The following is a 20,561-nucleotide window of genomic DNA, read 5'->3' as shown; positions in this document are numbered from 1 at the left end:
AGCACCTTCACCAGGAGTAGAGTTCATCTCAAGAAACCAATTTCTTTGCTCATCCATAAGATGCAACTCATTCTTTAAAGTTTTATCATGAGATTGCAGCAATTCAGTCACATCTTCAGGCTCCACTTCTAATTCTAGGTCTCTTTCTATTTCCACCACACCTACAGTTACTTCCTCCACTGAAGTCCTGAACCTCTCAAAATCATCAATGAGGGTCAGAATCACTTCTTTCAAATTCCTGTTAATGTTGATATTTTGACCTCTTCCCATGAATCACAAATGTTCTTAATGGCATCTAGAATGGTGAATCCTTTCCAGAGGTTTTCAATTTACTCTGCCCTCCATCAGAGGAATCACTATCTATGGGAGCTATAGCCTCATTAAGTATATTTCTTCAATAATAAGACTTGAAAGTCAAAATGACTCCTTGATCCATGGGCTGCAGTATGAATGTTGTGTTAACAGGCATGAAAACAACATTAATCTCATTGTACATCTCCATCAGAGCTCTTCGGTGACCAGGTACATTGTCAATGGGCAGTAACATTTTGAAAGGAATCTTTCCTTTCTGAGCAATAGGTCTCCACAGCGGCTTTAAAATATTCAACTTAAAGTCACCAGCTACATAAGCCCCAAACAAGAGAGTCACCCTGTCCTTTGAAGACTTGAAGCCAGGCATTGATTTCTCTAGTTTTAAAAGTCCTAGATGGCATCTTCTTCCAACAGAAGTCTGTTTTGTCTACACTGAAAATCTCTTGTTTAGTGTAGCTACCTTCATGAATTATCTTAACTAAATCTTCTGGATAACTTGCTGCAGCTTCTACATCACCTTGCTGCTTCATCTTCTACTTTTATGTTATGGAGGTGGCTTCTTTCCTTAAACCTCATGAACCAGCCTCTGCTAGCTTCAGCCTTTTCTTCTGCAGCTTCCTCATCTCTCTCAGCCTTCCTAGAATTCAAGACAGTTAGGGCCTTGCTTTGAATTAAGGGAATTTTGTGGCTGGTTTGCTCTTCTATCCTGATCACTCAAACTTTCTCCATATCAGTAATAAGGCTGTTTCACTTTCTTATCATTTGTGTGTTCACTGGAGTGGCACTTTTAATTTCCTTTAAGAACTTTTCCTTTGCATTCACAACTTGGTTAACTGTTTAGCGCAAGAGGCCTAGCTTTCTGCCTATGGCTTTTGATATACCTTCTTCACTAAGCTTAATCATTTCTGGCTTTTGATTTAAAGTGAGAGAGAGCATTGAGTAGAGTTCCCTGTGCTATACAGGAGATTCTCATTAGTTATCTATTTTATACATAGTATCAAAAGTGTGAATATGTCAATCCCAATCTCCCAATTCATCCCACCTCCCCTTACCCTCTTGGTAGCCATGTTAAATTTTTTTTAAATAGGCCAGTGAGAGGAGACCTTCAAGATGGCAAAAGAGTAAGAAGTGGAGATCACCTTCCTCCCCACAAATACATCAGAAATACATCTACATGTGGAACAACTCCTACAGAGCACCTACTGAACGCTGGCAGAAGACCTCAGACTTCCCAAAAGTTAAGAAACTCCCCAGGTGGGTAGGGCAAAAGAAAAAAGCACAAACAGAGACAAAAGAATAGGGACAGGACCTGCACCTCTGGGAGGGAGCTGTGAAGTTTCCACACACTAGGGAGCCCCTTAACTGATGGAGACAGGGGGTGGCGGAGGGGGGAAGCTTCGGAGCCGCAGAGGAGAGCGTAACAACAGGGGTGCAGAGGGCAAAGCAGAGAGATTCCCGCACAAAGGATCAGTGCCGACCAGCACTCACCAGCTTGTCTGCTCACCCGCTGGGGCGAGTAGGGGCTGGGAGCTGAGGCTCGGGCTTCGGAGGTCAGACCCCAGGGAGAAGACTGGGGTTGGCTGGGTGAACACAGACTGAGGGGGTCTAGTGAGCCACAGCTAGCCGGGAGGGAGTCCAGGGAAAACTCTGGACCTGCCTAAGAGGCAAAACACCATTGTTTCGGGGTGCACGACGAGAAGGGGGTCAGAGCACAACCTAAAGGAGCTCCAGAGACGAGCACGAGCCATGGCTATCAGCACAGACACCAGAGACGGGTATGAGACGCTAAGGCTGCTGCTGCAGCCACCAAGAAGCCTGTGTGCAAGCAGAGGTCACTATCCACACCTCCCCTCCTGGGAGCCTGTGCAGCCCGCCACTGCCAGGGCCCCATGATGCAGGGACAATTTCCCCGGGAGAACACATAGCATGCCTCAGGCTGGTGCAACGTCACACTGGACTCTGCCACCGCAGGCTCACCCCACATTCCATACCCCTCCCTTCCCTCGGCCTGAGTGAGCCAGAGCCCCCTAATCAGCTGCTCCTTTAACCCCATCCTCTGGGCAAAGAACAGACGCCCTAAGGCGACCTACACGCAGAGGTGGGGCCAGATACAAAGCTGAATACCAGGAGCTGTGCAAACAAAGAAGAGAAAGGGAAATCTCTCCCAGCAGCCGCAGGAGCAGTGGATTAAATCTCCACAATCAACCTGATGTACCCTGCATCTGTGGAATACCTGAATAGACAACGAATCATCACAAAACTGAGGCAGTGGACATTGGGAGCAACTGCAGACTTCGGGTTAGCTTTCTGCATCTAATTTGTTTCTGGTTTTATGTTTATCTTACTTTAGTATTTGGACTTAATAATCATTAGGAGATTTATTGATTTGGTTGCTCTCTTCCTTCTTTATATATATATATATATAGAGAGAGAGAGAGAGAGAGAGAGAGAGAGAGAGAGACATATATTTTTTTTTTCCTTTTTCTCTTTCTGTGAGTGTGTATGTGTATGCTTCTTTGTGTGATTTTGTCTGTATAGCTTTCTTTTTACCATTTGTCCGAGGGTTCTGTCCATTTTTTTTTTCTTTTAGTATACTTTTTAGCACTTGCTATCATTGGTGGATTTGTTTTTTGGTTTGGTTGCTCTCTTCTTTCTTTCTTTCTTTCTTTTTTTCTTCTTCTTATTACATTTTAATTTTTAATAATTTATTTGTATTTTTTTATTTTAATAACTTTATCTTATTTTTTTCTTTCCTTCTTTTTTCCTCCCTTTTCTTCTGAGCCGTGTGGCTGACAGGGTCTTGGTGCTCCAGGTGGGTGTCAGGCCTGTGCCTCTGACGTCAGAGAGCCGAGTTCAGGACACTGGTCTCCCAGAGACCTCCCAGCTCCATGTAATATCAAACGGTGAAAGCTCTCCCAGAGATGTCCATCTCAACACTAAGCCCCAGCTCCACTCAATGACCGGCAAGCTATAGTGCTGGATACCCTATGCCAAACACTAGTAAGACAGGAACACAACCCCACCCATTAGCAGAGACGCTGCCTAAAAGCATAATAAGATCACAGACACCCCAAAACACACCACTGGACGTGGTCCTGCCCACCAGAAAGACAAGATCCAGCCTGATCCACCAGAACATGGGCACCAGTCCCCTCCACCAGGAAGCCTACACAACCAACTGACCCAACCTTACCCACTGGCGGGGGGCGGGGGCAGACACCAAAAACAATGGGAACTACAAACCTACAGCCTGCAAAAAGGTGACCCCAAACACAGTAAGTTAAGCAAAATGAGAAGACAGAGAAAAACACAGCAGGTGAAGGAGCAAGGTAACAACCCACCAAACCAAAGAAATGAAGAGGAAACAGGCAGTCTACCTGAAAAAGCATTCAGAGAAATGATAGTAAAGAGGATCCAAAATCTTGGAAATAAAATGGAGAAAATACAAGAAACGTTTAACAAGGACCTAGACAGCAAACAGTGATGAACAACACAATAAATGAAATTAAAAATTCTCTAGAAGGAGTCAATAGCAGAATAACTGAGGCAGAAGAACGGATAAGTGACCTGGAAGATAAAATAGTGGAAATAACTACCACAGAGCAGAATAAAGAAAAAAGAATGAAAAGAACTGAGGACACTCTCAGAGATCTCCGGGACAACATTAAATGCACCAACATTCAAATTATAGGAGTCCCAGAAGAGGAAGAGAAAAAGAAAGGGACTGAGAAAATATTTGAAGAGATTATAGTTGAAACTTCCCTAATATGGGAAAGGAAATAGTTAATCAAGTCCAGGAAGTGCAGAGTCCCATACAGGATAAATCCAAGGAGAAATATGCCAAGACACATATTAATCAAACTATCAAAAATTAAATACAAAGAAAAAATATTAAAAGCAACAAGGGAAAAACAACAAATAACATACAAAAGAATCCTCATAAGGTTAACAGCTGATCTTTCAGCAGAAACTCTGCAAGCCAGAAGGGAGTGGCAGGACATATTTAAAGTGATGAAAGGGAAAAACCTACAACCAAGATTACTCTACCCAGCAAGGATCTCATTCAGATTTGACGGCGAAATTAAAACATTTACAGATAAGCAAGAGCTAACAGAATTCAGCACCACCAAACCAGCTTTACAACAAATGCTAAAGGAACTTCTCTAGGCACGAAACACAAGAGAAAGAAAAGACCTACAATGACAAACCCAAAACAATTAAGAATATGGTAATAGGAACATACATAGCGATAACTACCTTAAATGTAAATGGATTAAATGCTCCAACCAAAAGACATAGACTAGCTGAATGGATACATAAACAAGACTCGTATAGATGCTGTCTACAAGAGACCCACTACAGACCCAGGGACACATACAGACTGAAAGTGAGGGGATGGAAAAACATATTCCATGCAAATGGAAATCAAAAGAAATCTAGAGTCCGTGGCCGCTGAGCCTGCGTATCCGGAGCCTGTGCTCCGCGGCGGGAGAGGGCACAACAGTGAGAGGCCCACGTACTGGAAAAAAAAAAAAAATTAGCTATTTCTCCAAGAAGTCCTGGTTTATTTTATTCAGAATGGTCTTGAAAAAGACCACAGTCTGGGTGCCATGGGTGCTTGGTTGGTCATTATTTCTACCTCTTTTCCGTAAATAGATAAAATATGTATCTAGTGAGTTCATACTTAAATTTCCAATTCATATTCAGGATTAAAGATTTTTATTTAAGTTCTTTTATATTAAATCTGATTCTTTTCAACTACATGAAGAATCTTAGTCCTCAAAGACAGATACAACAAAATTAAATATCCATTAATTAGTCATTTGCTTTATTCCACATAAACACACAACAGTCTCAGAAAAGAACTCCAATACTATAACCAATCATTATGATTTCTGAAAACCATTTGAAAAACTTTTGCATATGCTACCATACTTTTCTCCTTTTTAAATACTTGTACCATGTCTACATTCTATGATCAGGTAATCATTTTTAATGATTAAACTTTTTTAATATTCACATGTTAGTTCTAGAACTAACCATACAGTATATTTGATGCCTACCACCAGTACAATGATATGATAGGGTCTTTCATATCATTTTGGTTGGTAAGTTGTTCTTTAGTAGATTACTCAGGGAAAGCTCAGGAAAACAATATTCTCTAAATCCTTGCATGTTGCTAACAGTTTATGCCCTTCATACTTGATGGTCAATTTTGTTGGATATAAAAGCCTCAGTTCACATTTTCTTTCACTGAATATCTAAAATGTGTTACTTAAGTTCCTTCAGAATAGATTACTGTGGTCAAAACGTCTGGTGATAATATGATTTTCTTTCTCTTATATATCACATGCTATTTTTTTTCCTAGATGAAAAAATTTTTTCTTTATTTTTTTAGTTTTTTAAAAATATTTATTTATTTATTTATCTCTGGCTGCATTGGGTCTTCATTGCTCCTCGTGGGCTTTCTCTAGTCATGGCGATCAGGGGCTACTCTTCCTTGTGGTGCATGGGCTTCTCATTGTGGTGGCTTCTCTTGTTGCAGAGCACGGGCTCTAAGCACACGGGCTTCAGTAGTTGTGGCATGTGGGCTCTAGAGTGCGGGGTCAGTAGTTGTGGTGCATGGGCTTAGTTGCTCCATAGCATGTGGGATCTTCCTGCACCAGGGCTTGAACCCATGTCCCCTGCATTGGCAGGCGGATTCTTAACCACTGTGCCACCAGGGAAGCCCTTGTTCTTTAAACTTCAGCAATTTTACCAGAATATGACTTGGTCATAGTTATTCTAAGTCAGTGTTCTCAGATATTCAATGTACTCTTTCAATACTTATTTCAAATATTTTTATTTCGGGAAATCTTATAAAAATTATACCTTTTACTATTTGCTCTGTTCTCTTAGGTTTTCTTCTTCAGGGACTCCTATGACCCACATGTTGAAACATCTTTGCCTATCTTCAATACTTATGGGTTTTTCTCAAATACTTTTCCCCCTTTTTCTTCTCCTTTTTCTATTTTTTTTTAAAATTTCCCATTATTATTCCATTTTTATTAAGGTATCATTTGCTGTGTTTATTTACTCTTTTGCCTCTTCTAGTTTAGTCATTAATTTTTTTTTTCTTTTATTCTAATTCTTTCTTGAGTTCTGTCACCTGATTTCTGAATTTTTCTATTTCTGTTTCATATTGCTCATTCGTGTCTTTTATCATTGCCCTATTGTCTATTAATTTGTTTTGAGATAGTTATAGTTTTAAATCATTATATTATTTTTAATCATGTTCACATGATTACATTATTTTAATCATGTTTTTCTGATTAAATGCTTTCATTTTCTATAAGGATATTACTCTGATCCTTATTCTCTTTTTTTGCATATAGTAATTTTGTGTGAGACTTGAATACTTGAATACTTTTCTGTTACTCATTTTATGTAAAATTAAGTCTCCTGAGATTTTAGAAGGAGAGGAAGTTCAGGATATTTGGGGGTTTTTTTGTTTTTGTTTTTGTCTTCACAGAGCTCCCTCTTTTACAGGTTTTCATGTAGTGTGCAGAAATATGGTGTCTCACTTTCTGAGGTTTCCTGGCTCTACTCCATCTCCCACTTGTACCTGGACCTTCTCTTTCCTCTTCCTCTGTTTTCCCCTCTTGCTCAATTTTGTTTTCACTCCCAGCAGGTTTTCCCCTGTTTGAGCTCTTCTGGGAAGAAAACCTAGAGGGTCGGTCCATTTCAAGAGTTGATAGGGGTGGACTCACTAGTCCTTTATGCTTTATCACAAGGCCACCTGCCCTCACTCACTGGTAGTAGTGTCCGAGTAGTGACACTGAGTAGCGTCAGCTGATGTTCTCAAAGTGCCCACTGAACTTTTCAGTGATTACCTGTTGGTTCCTTTGAGTTTCTCCTGTTCTCAGTCCATCTGCCACTCCATTGCTTCTGTCTGCTATCTCCCACATAGATGATAATAACATACACAATCTGGTTGCTGATGATTTCTCTCTACCTGGTTGTACTTGGGGGTTCCTAGAGTTGTCATTTAGTTTTGTATTTATTCTTCTTGGTGTTCTCTGAGGTTCTGGATCTGTGGTTTGGTGTTTATCATTAATTTTGGGAAATTCCTAGTCATTTTTTCTTCAAATATTTCTGTGCTCCTCCCTTTCTTCTCCTTCTGGTATTCCCATTGCACGTATGTTACACATTTTCTAATTGGCCCACAGAATTGAATATCTGTTCTGTCTTTTTCATTCTCTTTGCATTTCAGTTTTAGAAGTTTCTATCAACATTTCTTCAAAGAAGAGTTGTTGGGTTTCAGTTTGTTCAGCTTTTTTCTTGTTGTGGCATTGGGAGAGAAAAATTCTAATCTCCTTACATGCCGGACTAGAAACTGAAGTCTATTTAGTTCTGTTGTAAATTTTGTTCATGGGTTTTTTGTTTTGCCATATACTTTATATGTGGGGGTTTAGGAGGGTCAAAAAATATACAGACACTGCTATCCTCTAAAAATCAGAAATAATGTTTAATGATAATAAAGTAAGAGGCATTTGGCACAAAGTAATTCAATGTTACAACTTCAGCTAAGTTTCTTGGTTTAAAAATGATTTAATAAACATTTAATTATAAATTAACAAGCAGGGACTTCCCTGGTGGTCCAGTGGTAAAGAATCCGCCTTCCAATGAAGGCGACGCGGGTTCAATCCCTGGTCGGGGAACTAAGATCCCACATGCCATGGGGCAACTAAGCCCACGTGCCACACTACTGAGCTTGTGTGCCTCAACTAGAGAGCCCGCACGCCACAAACTACAGAGCCCACGCTCTCTGGAGCCCGTACCACAACTAGAGAGAAGCCTGCGCCCCGTAACGAAGAGCCCTCATGCCACAACTAAGACCCGACACAGCCAAAAATAAAATAAAAATAAATTTAATAAAAAACTACTATATTTTAAAAATTCTGAAAAAGTTTAAAAAAATAAATTAACAAGCAAAAGACAAGAATTCCCTTAGTAAAAAGCAGAAAATATATTTACAATCAGGCAATTTATAGAAGAAAGTCAAATAAACATGAAGATTTTGAAACTCATTAGTAAACAATCGAACACCTATTAGAACAACAATGAAATATCAATTTTAACCCTGTTAGTCTAGCAAAAATTAGAAAACTGGGTAATACTAAGTGCTGATAGGGTTGTAGTTTATAGAAACCCTGATAGAGAGCCTGGAAAGGTTTTGTTTTGTTTTTTTATTTTATTTATTTATTTTTGGCTGTGTTGGGTCTTTGTTGCTGTGCACGGGCTTTCTCTAGCTGCAGCAAGCAGGGGCTACTCTTTGTTGCAGTGTGTGGGCTTCTCATTGGAGTGGCTTCTCTTGTTGCAGACCACGGGCTTTAGGCACGTGGGCTTCAGTACTTGTGGCATGCGGGCTCAGTAGTTGTGGCTCATGGGCTTAGTTGCTCCCCAGCATGTGAGATCTTAGTTCCCTGACCAGGGCTTGAACCCGTGTCCCTTGCATTGGCAGGTGGATTCTTAATCACTGTGCCACCTGGGAAGTCCCCTGGAAAGGTTCTTACAGGCAGACTTTTTTTTTTAAGTGAAAGAGACTTTATGGGGGGGGCGGGTGGGGAAGAGGGAATGTGTGCATAAACTAATGCCACCATTTTGCAGTGAAATCTGGTACTTCTTAGTCAAATTAAATAGATGCATATCCTGTGATCCAGCAATGCCATTCCAGGAGATACATCCCAAGTAAACTCTCAGGCTAGATGTATGAAGAAACAATATGAGATTGTGCTATTGGTTTCCATCACTGGAGATGTAAATAGGTGAAACGTGGTGAATTCACATCATGACGTCTTATGTAGCAATTAGAAACAACAGATCTATAGCAATATGCATAGATCTTTAAAACCTGAACGCTTAGTGAAAAAGGTAAGAACCCAAATTGAGATCCATAACGCATTACAGCATATATAAATGTTTTAAACACATGCTAAAAAACAAAAAAAAAATACACATTTTACAAAAACTGATACAAAAAGAGAACATACATTAACCAAATTAGAATGGCTGCTGTGACAGTAATGACAATAGGAAAGGAGATAAAGAGGAACACAATAAATAAATAGATTTTTTTAAAAAAAGAGCAAGATCTTATCAATGATGATAAATTTCCTTAAACTGAGAAGTATATCAACTCATTTCTCCACATCTGAATTTCCATAATGTTTTAAAGTAAACTTAAATATTGTCTCTATCAAAACCTGTACTTCTTGAGAATACCTCAAACCACAAAGTACTATTTATTTTCCTTGTCCTATTAGCATCTCCTCTAATTATTTTCCATTCTTTGACTTCCTTTTTTAGAAGCATTTCTAACCTCATAAATTTTTATTCATCTGACTCATTTATTTATTTACTCAATAAGTATTTAAGTGTCTACTCAAATATTAAGTGTACATAAAGTATTGTTGGGCACTAAGAGGATATTCGGGAAATGTCTTATGATCCCTTTTTCCGGAACGTTTATTCTAATGGTGGGTGTAAAGCATTAACCCATGAAACAGCTCAAAACAGTCCAAGGCAGTACTGATTTAGTGTCTAAAAATGAGAGGTGAATGTTAACATGTGATGGGATCCAGAGAAGAGATCAGTGAGGATTGGGGTAGATGGGAAAAATCTGTCGAAAGCGTCAAGGTGCAGGACTTCCCTGGCACTCCAGTGGTTAAGACTCCAAGTTTCCACTGCAGGGGGCATGGATTCGATCCCTGGTCAGGGAACTAAGATCCTGCATGCCGTGCGAGGTGCAGCAAAAAAGAGAAAAAGAAAGAGTCTAGGTGCATTGGATCTTTTTTTTTTTTTTTGGCTGCGTTGGGTCTTCGTTGCTGAGTGAGGACTTTCTCTAGTTCTCCATTGCAGTGCGCAGGCTTCTCCTTGCGGTGGCTTCTCTTGTTGCAGAGCACAGGCTCTAGGCACCCAGGCTTCAGTAGTTGTGGCACATGGGCTCAGTAGTTGTGGCTCGCAGGCTGTGGAGCACAGGCTCAATAGTTGTGGTACATGGGCTTAGTTTTTCCGTGTCATGTGGGATCTTCCCGGACCAGGGCTTGAACCCATTTCCCCTGCATTGGCAGGCAGGTTCTTAACCACTGCACCACCAAGGAAGTCCTGTGCACTGGGTCTTACATAATGAGTAGGAGAGAGAGAGAGAGAGAGAGAGAGAGAGAGAGAGAGAGAGAGAAGAGCATTCCAAGCAGGGATATGTCTTTTTACAAGTCACAAAATTAAGACTGAATAAAGCATAATCAGAAAGCATAAAACTAGAGGGTAGGAACTGAGGTAAGGAATTAAGGGCAGTAAGATTAAACCAGGGGCTTCCCTGATGGCTCAGTGGTTAAGAATCTGCCTGCCAATGCAAGGGACACGGGTTCGAGCCCTGGCCCGGGAAGATCCCACATGCCGTGGAGCAACTAAGCCCGTGCACCACAACTACTGAGCCTGCAAGCCACAACTACTGAGCCCACGTGACACAACTACTGAAGCCTGCACGCCTAGAGCCTGTGCTCTGCAACGAGAAGCCACGACAATGAGAAGCCCACGCACCACAACAAAGAGTAGCCCCAGCTCACCGCAACTAGAGAAAGCCTGCACACAGCACCGAAGACCTAACATAGCCAAAAATAAATAAATAAATTTATAAAAAAGAAAAAAAAAGATTAAGCCAGCAGAGAACAAATTACAGAGGACTTGAAGGTCTAACCTAGTAATCTTGATTTTATACTGTAGGTAGCAGGAAGCTTCTGGAGGTTTTTTGATTTGGGAACTGAATAGATTTTTCTGTGTTATATTATCACATGAAATCTTTCACCAAATACTGCTCAGGATCATAGCTCTCTTTCTGTCCAGTCCCACAAAGACAGACCTTGTCCAAGATCGGTCCAGTGAACTACTACAACCCCTTCATTGCTCCCCTCCCTCCCCGACTTGCTGCCTTTTTTCCTTCACTTCTTCCACTTCTTCCACTTCATAACTTGACCTCATTCCATCAGAGTTTGGGTTAGGTGTGTTTCCCCGGCATCCTATGCTTGCCTCTACCACATTAATTGATCATTATTTTATTCATCAAATTTTTAGTGACCCCCTACTGCCTTCTAGGCTGAACCCACAGTAATGAGCAAAAACAGAACCAAACCCTGCCCTCATGTAGCCTAGAAGCAGAGAGAGAAGCTATCATATTTTGGAATCCTATTTTTCACCGTAGAATGTATTGCACTGCATTTCAACTGAGCTCAGAGTGTCCCGCACTTTGTAGATGCTCAATAAATGTTTACTGAATGAATGAATGTGAAGATGCTTGGAGAATCTTACTCATATGGCCACAAGCATTATCATCAGTCTTGGATTGATAATGGCAATCTCATCCCTTCTCAGAACTGCTTATCACATAAAAACGTAAACTCTAGGTCAAAGGTCGGCAAACTTTTTCTGTAAAGTGCTAGCTAGTAAACATTTTAGGCTTTATAAGCCATATAGTGTCTGTCACAACTACTCAGCTCTGCTATGGTTGTGCAAAAGCAGCCACAGGCAATATGTAAACAAATGAATGTGGCTGGTTCCAATAAAATATTATTTATAAAAACAGGTGGTGGTCTGGATTTGGCACGCAGGCCCTTGTCTGCCACCCTGTGCTGTAGATCAGGGGTCCCCAACCCCGGAGCTGTGCACTGGTACGGGACCACGGCCTGTTAGGAGCGGGGCCGCATAGCAGGAGGTGAGCAGCTGGCGAGCAAGCAAGTGAAGCTTCATCTGCCGCTCCCTGTCGCTCCCCGTCGCTCGCATTGCCGCCTGAACCATCCCCCACCTGTGGAAGAATTGTCTTCCATGAATCCGGTCCCTGGTGTCAAAAAGGCTGGGGACTGCTGCTGTAGAGGATGCCACTTCTGTCAATTTTTCAGGGCTGCCTTCGTGCTTAGTCCATACTCTGTTCTTTAGTCAGGTAAATTTACTTGCTACACCCAACAGCTGAGTTCCCCCTTAAACTCATGTCTGACACCTGTAAGTGTGGTACTGTGAAAGAGTATATAATTTGGAGCTCAAAAGACCTGCTTTATTTATTGATTGACCTTTTGCCAAGTTACTTTAGCATTATTGAACCTTTATTTCCTCACGGTAAATGGAGTTTGTTTTTATTTTTTAATCCTGATTATGAAGATCAAGTGCGAAATGTATATTGAGAACTGAACACAATGCTTACATAGAGTAGACAGTTCACAAATATGCCCCCCCCCATATCTTTGCCCAGTTATGTTCTTTTCCTCTTTTAAATCAAGTCATCAGATATTTATGGAGGATCTACAGTTTCAGGTGCCTTTAAAACTATTCTAAATCCTCCCTGATATCTCTCTTGACCACTGGGTCTCCAAATTGCATATAACACAATACACCTGGGAGCCTAAAAGTACCGATGGTTGAGTCCCAACACTAGGTATTCTGATACAAGTGTTATAAAGAGTGGCCTGAGCATCAGAATTACCCACAGATAATTTCAGTATAGAGCAAATTTGAGAGTCACTGCTCCAGATAGGACTCTGGGTTCAATCAATTCAGAAGCTCTCTTCTTCCATCTTTCCAACTGCCTTCTCTTTAACAGTTAGTACCTGTACGCACACCCTTATAGAGTTAGAATTGATTGAGTTCTCCCAGCGATTACTTACTCATATTTGGATATATTTATGTTAAGGAAAGAGGAAAAAAGAGAATCAAGTAATTCTCTTACCTTGCATTTGACATTTGTTGTTTAATTATCAGGCATCCATTCCCCTTTCTTGTGGCAACAACCTTGATTTTTATCTGGGGATCCTCCTCTCCCCACTCTCAGTTCGCTTGGCCTGCTTGAGGCTTTATTCCTGGCCCCTAGAAGCTCATGAAACCAGTACACTAACATCCTGGTTTCAGTTACTGTTGGTCCACTCTGAGCAACTGTCACGGTTTAGTTTTCTAGGATTGCTGAAAGACACTCACTTTTTTTCTGCTGGATTGGAATCTGAAAGAATATGGTTCTTGGAGATTCTGGCAGCTATTTTATAACCTCAAAGAGAAAGCCTGTCTGAGAACAGAAGAAGAGAAAGAGAGACAAGACAGACAAAGAGAGAGATATCACTTTGTGCCACAGTGTCTAGCTATTTCTCAAGCCAGGTGCACCATCAAACTGCTATATGAGCCAATAAATCACCTTTGCTTCCGCTTCCGCTTCTGCCAATTTTAGTCAGGTATTCTATCACTGGCAACCAAAAGAATCCCAAACTGATACAGCCTCCTCTCATCTCCCTCAGAACCCAATTTACCAGCCATACACACAGAGATTACGTGCCAGAGTCAATCACCAACCATTCGTTCAATACATGTACTGAGTGCCTACTGTATATGATGCTCAGCCTAGGAGGAGGGATTATAGTAGAATGCCATCATTACGAACTGCACAAAATTTTGTGGAAAGAATACTCAACAACAATGCCATCCTACTGTGTGTGAGGCCCTGTGCTAGGTATTGAGGACAGAAAGGATCATAAGACAGGGTCTGTATTCTCCAGGGTTTGCCATCAAATTGGAAAGATGGCATGCACATAAAAAGCTAAGCAGCAATCTGGGATGTTAGATGCACGGATTCCGGAAGATGGATGTCAAATGCAAAGTAAGATGCCTCGGCAGAAAATCTTAAATAAGCACAGGAACCATGACATTTTCATTTCCCTTTGAACCCAAATTAGCTAGAAAAGGGAAGGAAACTGTTACAAAAAGTAGAAAATAAGAAGAGGTAACATGAAGGGAAGAGAGAGTAGAGGCTTTGAAAGTTGTTCTAAATATTTTTTTAATTAAAACAATAAGTCATTTTGTGGATTTTATCTGCTTGAAAATCAACTGTGCTAATTTTTTAAAAATTTAAATATTACGTAAATCTCTTCATTCATTTATTCGACACTGTCATGTGCCTGTTACGTGCCAGACACTATTATATACACTGAGGTTTTAGAATTAAATTTAAAAAGTTCCTACCAGTTACATTCTAATATCTTCAAGGTAGAAAATAGACTTTCTCATTCAATCCCCAAAAACGGCGACTCTAAATGATTCGGTAAATACACACACAGACATTGTAAATGTAGATACTGGTTTATTTGTTTTTACCAAAAAATGAGAATACTGTACACTATACCTACTACCTCACTATTTTTTTTGAAACTTGCTTTTTAAAAAAAATAACTTAGAAATATTATTTGGACTGCCTTCATGTTAATAAATATAGATTCACCTCATTCTTTTTTACAGGTTATGTAGTATGCCATTGTCTTTAACTGCTGTTCTGTTCATTAACATTTAGTTCTTTCCAGGTTTTCACAATGATGAGCAATGTTGTTGTAAAAAACAGGTGGCATTTTCCATAATTTTTCAAACACTCAGAAGAAAAGTATTAATTACAGTTCTCCAAAATGGAAAGGTTTGGTTCATACTGGGAAAGAGGTGAATTAAATTCCTTTCAGATAAAGACCATTTTCTACTTCCTTTTTAATTCATCACTGACATATTGAGTACTGAATAAAGTTTTACACAAGTGACTAGAAGATATCTTCTAAAATCCATTAATGTAAGTGCAGACTTAAAAATAAATAATCAATAGCTCATTCCACAAAGTCTTCTATGTACCCAGGACTATTCTAGGCCTCAAAAAAGAGAAATTCTGTATTTTTCTTGAAATAAAAGGTCACCACAATTGAAATGGGCAAGAACAGAGTCTTCTAATGAAAGCACTTCTATTATACCCAAATATCATTTTCCTTTTCCAGAAAGACAATAATTGAAATATCATTATAGGTTTAATTTATAAAATTGTTATGACTACTTCAAATAGATTTCAAGAAACAAGAAAAAAATCATCTTGCTAAACAAAAACAGACAGCTAATATATTTCTATTAGAATTATTTGACCTTTGAAGTCTGCCACCAGATGTTCCATCCAGTTCCACCTTGGCTATTTCCAATAATCAAAATTATTTATGTCTTTTTGTTCACAAAAAATTGTTTCCAGTCTATTTACGGAACAGTCCAACATTCCATTAATGCAGAAAGACATTTCAATAACAGTTCAATTAACTAAATAAACTGTATAATTAATAGAAATGATTTTTTTAGGAGGAAAATGAAACCATTTTGTTTGGCATGTATGTTTTAAATTCTTGGTTTTGGCCTGTGATCACTTAAAAACAACCTCCAAACACATCTAAATGGTTAACTATAAATGCAAGATTATGCCTTTTGCATTTTATGGTGTATAAAATCTAGCATAAGAGAAAATAAACCCAAAGAGGTCCAATCACTTACCTTCTTCATAACCACAGCCAGGGTAAACTTCACTCAGCCTTCAGCCATTGAATTTTATCCTGAGGTTCCCATCTACCACACAATCAGATAAACCCCAATTTGTGGGAGCAACTAATGGAAATGGTGATATAAAAAGAATTGCCAAACGAATTTCCATGTGCTTAACCTCAAAGGGAGAAACTGCAAAGTGAATTGAGAAAAGTTTTTTAGCTGCTTTTAAACCCAAGGGGCTGATTTCACTTCTACTGAACTTGTGACTAAGATTGCCTGGTCGGGAAATGATTAACACTCATGTTGTCGTCATCTGCTTGAGCTCTCCAGCTGCAGGAAACGGGCTGAGGGAACCTTATCAATCCTGGGAATGTGTGCTGTGAATATACTGTCCTCCTGAGCTGCCATTGAGTTATTTTAAATAAAAATGTATTTAAAACCTCTGCCAACTTTGTTAGTGGTTATTTTATTAAAACTATTATTATCAAACATTTTATTTTTATTTTTCATTTCTTTACCACCCCGTTAAAGGAAAGATCATCACTTAGATCCTTTTTCTTTAAATTCCAAAGTTTTATAAGTAACATTAGCAATACCTCTGTGTTCTCTCAGCCTTGTTTCTCTTCCCAGCCATGCTTGTGTCTAAAGCTTCAGTGTCCTTTTGAACTGCCAGTTTTCAACTCATCTGGAAAACAGGGGCATGAAAAAATGAGGACTTAATAGGTATACATAATTTGGAGGCATTAGATAGCCATCAAAGGATCTTCTGTTCTTTAAAATGATTGTCGTGAATGGCATCTACTACCTGATGAGTCCTTCATAAATATTTGTAGAAGAAAAGAAAAATCTCATCTAAATATGAGAAAGAAATGGCAGAGATTTATTTAGATAAACTTCTGTGCAGTATTTGTGAATAGGAGCCTGAGATGATATTGCAAATGCATGGCTTCTCTAAGAAGGGGTTTCACTCCAACAACAGGGAGTAGTAAATGGTGCATTTCAGGTCAAATGGCCAAGGAAAGTTGAAACTGGGTTTCAAATACAGTGCTGAGTAAAGAGTTTAAGAACTAGTTGTCAGTTGTGTTTATTACACTATAAACTTCATTCTTCTCATAGCCTTAGGTTGCTGATTCAGGAGTAGATTGATGACTCAAGAGTTCATATCACCCTTCCTGAGGTATTTTCCATGAATTGTCAAGTTCCTTTTAGGAACTCAGTTGCATCACCACCAAAGAAAGCAAGTTTGAAGTGTTTCAATGCTATAAAACAATTCCAAACAAATTCAACTAGTTTTTCCCTTTGCACCTTTATATTGTTTTTGTCTCTGAAAAATAACAGGCACTCTGAGTTTCAAATATTCTTTGCATGCCTGCATGCTGCACACTTTACAGTCCTAACTACCACACCTTCACTTTATTTTGCTGGGCCACAAGAAACAGCTAGGAAGTTGAAGGAAAATGCCTCCTCCCCACCCCCCCCCCCCCAAGCTTTAAGCCATCTTAGTTGTTTATCATTGTAACAGTGCCTGGATCATAATGAGCACTGAATAATCATTTGTCATTATTATTCAGTTGTACAAAAGAATAGTGTCCACAAGCATACGAAAAAAACAAAAAGCAAAAACAAACAAACAACAACAAAAACAAATCTTCCAGAACTGAAGTTCTTAACCTAGATTTTAAGGGAACCTGAGGTTCTGGGAACACCCTGAACTATGTGTAAAATTTACAATTGTGTGCATTTTTCTGGGGAAAACGTGGTTAGTATTCATCAGATCCTTAACTGAATGAGTCAATAACACACATAGAAAAGGGCAAGAAACACCACCTCAGAGAAACATTAAAAATATGTAGTCTCAAAAGAGAGAGGACCAAAATAAGAAAGAGGTGAAATTATAACTAACATCACAGAGATTAAAAAAAAAATCATAAGAGAATACTACCATCAGTTATATACCAACAAGCTAGACAACCTAGAAGAAATGGATAAATTTCTAGAAACATACAATCTTCCAAGACTGAATCAGGAAGAAACAGGCAATCTGAACAGAACAATCACTAGTAGTGAAACTGAGTTAGTAATCAAAAACCTCCCAGCAAACAAAAGTCCAGGACCATACAGCACCACAGGGAAATTCTACCAAACACATAAATAAGAGCTAATATCTATCTTTTTCAAACTACACCAAAAAAATTGAAGAGGACGGAAAATGCTCAGATTCATTCTATGAGGCTACCATTACCCTGATACCAAAACCAGACAAAGACACTACAAAAAAAAGAAAATTACAGGCCAATATCTCTGGTAAACACAGATGCAAAAAAATTCATCTAAATATTAGCAAATCAAATCCAACAATATATAAAAAGGATTAGGGACTTCCCTGGTGGCACAGTGGTTAAGAATCCGCCTGCCAATGCAGGGCACATGGGTTTGATCCCTGGTCCAGGAAGATCCCACATGCCACAGAGCAGCTAAGCCCGTGCGCCACAACTACTGAGCCTGTGCTCTAGAGCCCGCTAGCCACAACTACTGAACCCATGCGCCACAACTACTGAAGCCCGTGTGCCCTAGAGCCCGTGCACCGCAACTACTGAGCCCATGTGCTGCAACTACTGAAGCCTGCACGCCTAGAGCCCATGCTCTGCAACAAGAGAAGCCACTGCAGTGCGGTGCCAGCGCACCGCAACGAAGAGTAGCCCTCACTCACCCCAACTAGAGAAAGTTCGTGCACAGCAAAAAAGACCCAGCGCAGCCAAAAATTAAAAAATAATAAATAAATAAATTTATATATATAAAAAAGAAACTTTCAGGGAAGGATTCTGTTACCTCCATAATATGGCAAAGCCCAATATTAGCTATTTTGAGTGACATACAATATCACTACCTATTTTTATTATATTACGAGGTTACTATAATTAAAGCATAATAAACACACATGAACAAATGATCACAGTTCATGTTCCTTTGACTCTCAGAGTCAGTTAATGATAGCCATACTCATGATATTACAAAGTAACTAGACCTAAATGATAAGAAAATGCAAGCGCCTGAAACCAGCATTACTTTTACGTGGTCAAAGCAAATATCTCTCTTCATGCTTTAATTTGATATATTTGCAATAACGCTAATGCCAGCATTAGGCATCATCCTAAGATGCTACTTGAGTCTTACCTGAGATGATTTCATCCTCACCCAGACTGGGGAGTTGGTGCTGGGTTGCAGAGAAGTCCCTAAGTAATGTAACTCTTCATATCTGACATTTGAGCAGAGAGAAGGAATCCCAGCTGGGTTCAAAAGAAACAGGGAAGGCAGGACACTGGGACAGGGAATGAAGCCTAGAGCTGGAAACTGAACTCAAGCAGGAAATATCTCAGACTGGAAGAACATACACTGCTCCATCTACCCTCATAGCTACTGGGCGACTCACAGATCACTGTGGTAACTCAGTCTCTGGAGGATGGTAGAGACCACTCCTTCTCCTATATTTTCCCACCCTTTCTAGAAAGATGCCATCAGGTTTATCAACTTCTATCCCCTCAAAATTCCTTCCAAAGGAGAGAAGTACATTCCTCCCCAACAAATGCTTTGGAGGAGAGAGCGTGTGTGAGGAACCCAACCACCATCATTTATTGAGTACCCATTAAACACTGGGTGCTTGCTTTACATTCATTTTCTTATTTATTCTTAACAGCAATTTTATATGGTAGGCACTATAATTATTCCTATTTTACAGACCAATCCTTCTCAGGCTCAAAGTAGTGTAATTTAGAAAGCAGTATGCCAGAACTCTCTAATTTTCATCACAATGTTTTATCTATAATCTTCTCATTTTATTCTCATTTGGTATAAACCTTTACATCTTCATTTCTGAACCACTATACTTGCTGCCTACCTGGTGTCTTATCCTCCAGAGTCTATGTCCAATTCATTCTGCACAGTGTCATATTAGCATGCACACACACATGCACACAAACACACACACACACACAGCCCCTCAAGCATAAGTGAGCCAGTCTAGAGTCCTCACCACTGCAAGGGGATGGAGTAGATAATAATAAACACTTTTCTGGCTTCACAGAAAAAGGTAGAATTGTCAACACTTTAATATTCATGCTTCTTTCATATTTTCAGTGACATTTTCAGGTTTTTTTTTTAAGATGTATTTGGGTATATTTAATCTTTAGAAGCCATTGACCAGAACACTGTCAAATATTAGAGTAAATAAAATCTATTGACTATGATTCTGATATAATGAAACACATGAGCGACGTTTCCAACTGCAAAGGCAGCTTGAAGCATTATTTTGACTTGGCATCACTAAGTGACACTTGGCCCAAGGAGGCCATAGTTCTCGGCCACTTGATGGTCATTTGCACAAGGCTGATTGTTTCATAGAGCCATTAGTACTCTATGACAATGCAGTCATAGCTGGATTAACACTTGATAAGCAGCAAAGATGAGCGAAAAAAAAAAAGGTCCCTTACACTAAGTGACCCGCAATTAAAAAAACAAGATCCATAGCAAAATTGCGTACAGGTCAGAAAAAAATGTGACAAAGAAAATTCTACTGAGCCTTTGCAAAAAGACCAAAAAGGAATATATCTTGTCTCAAATTTGACTTTCACTTAGAGCTTTGCAAATCCTAGAACCATATGTATTATCTATATAAAATGTTGATGGGTTACCCACCCTAAAACTAATATGAATCATATATATATAAGTATGCAGTTGTCAACAAGTGCATGCTCTCAGATAATTACTTAGTGGAGTTATCTTGTCTACCTTTCTGGTGGTTGGGACATCTCTGAGGGTAAGGATCATGTTTCCTGACGACTCTCTATAAGCCTCTGGCTTTGAGTCCTCGAAAATAATTCTTTGAAATACATCAATAATTTGATTTG

General features: G+C 39.5%; 1 protein-coding gene across 1 annotated transcript in view; it reads right to left on the bottom strand.

The window, feature by feature from the left end:
* The window catches only part of TRPM6 (transient receptor potential cation channel subfamily M member 6), a 192,901-nt gene that overhangs the window by 155,632 nt on the left and 16,708 nt on the right, over window positions 1–20,561 (bottom strand). Inside the window, exon 2 of the mRNA XM_027105679.1 lies at window positions 15,667–16,342. The gene's annotated coding sequence lies outside the window, so the exon portion shown is untranslated. The remainder of the gene's footprint in view (window positions 1–15,666; window positions 16,343–20,561) is intronic.

Source organism: Aethalodelphis obliquidens, unplaced genomic scaffold (assembly GCF_003676395.1).
Source record: "Aethalodelphis obliquidens isolate GAN/ISIS:26980383/991018 unplaced genomic scaffold, ASM367639v1 scaffold7, whole genome shotgun sequence".
NCBI lineage: Eukaryota > Metazoa > Chordata > Mammalia > Artiodactyla > Delphinidae > Aethalodelphis > Aethalodelphis obliquidens.
The sequence above is the reverse complement of the archived record's forward strand: the minus strand, read 5'-3'. Positions and strand labels throughout refer to the sequence as shown.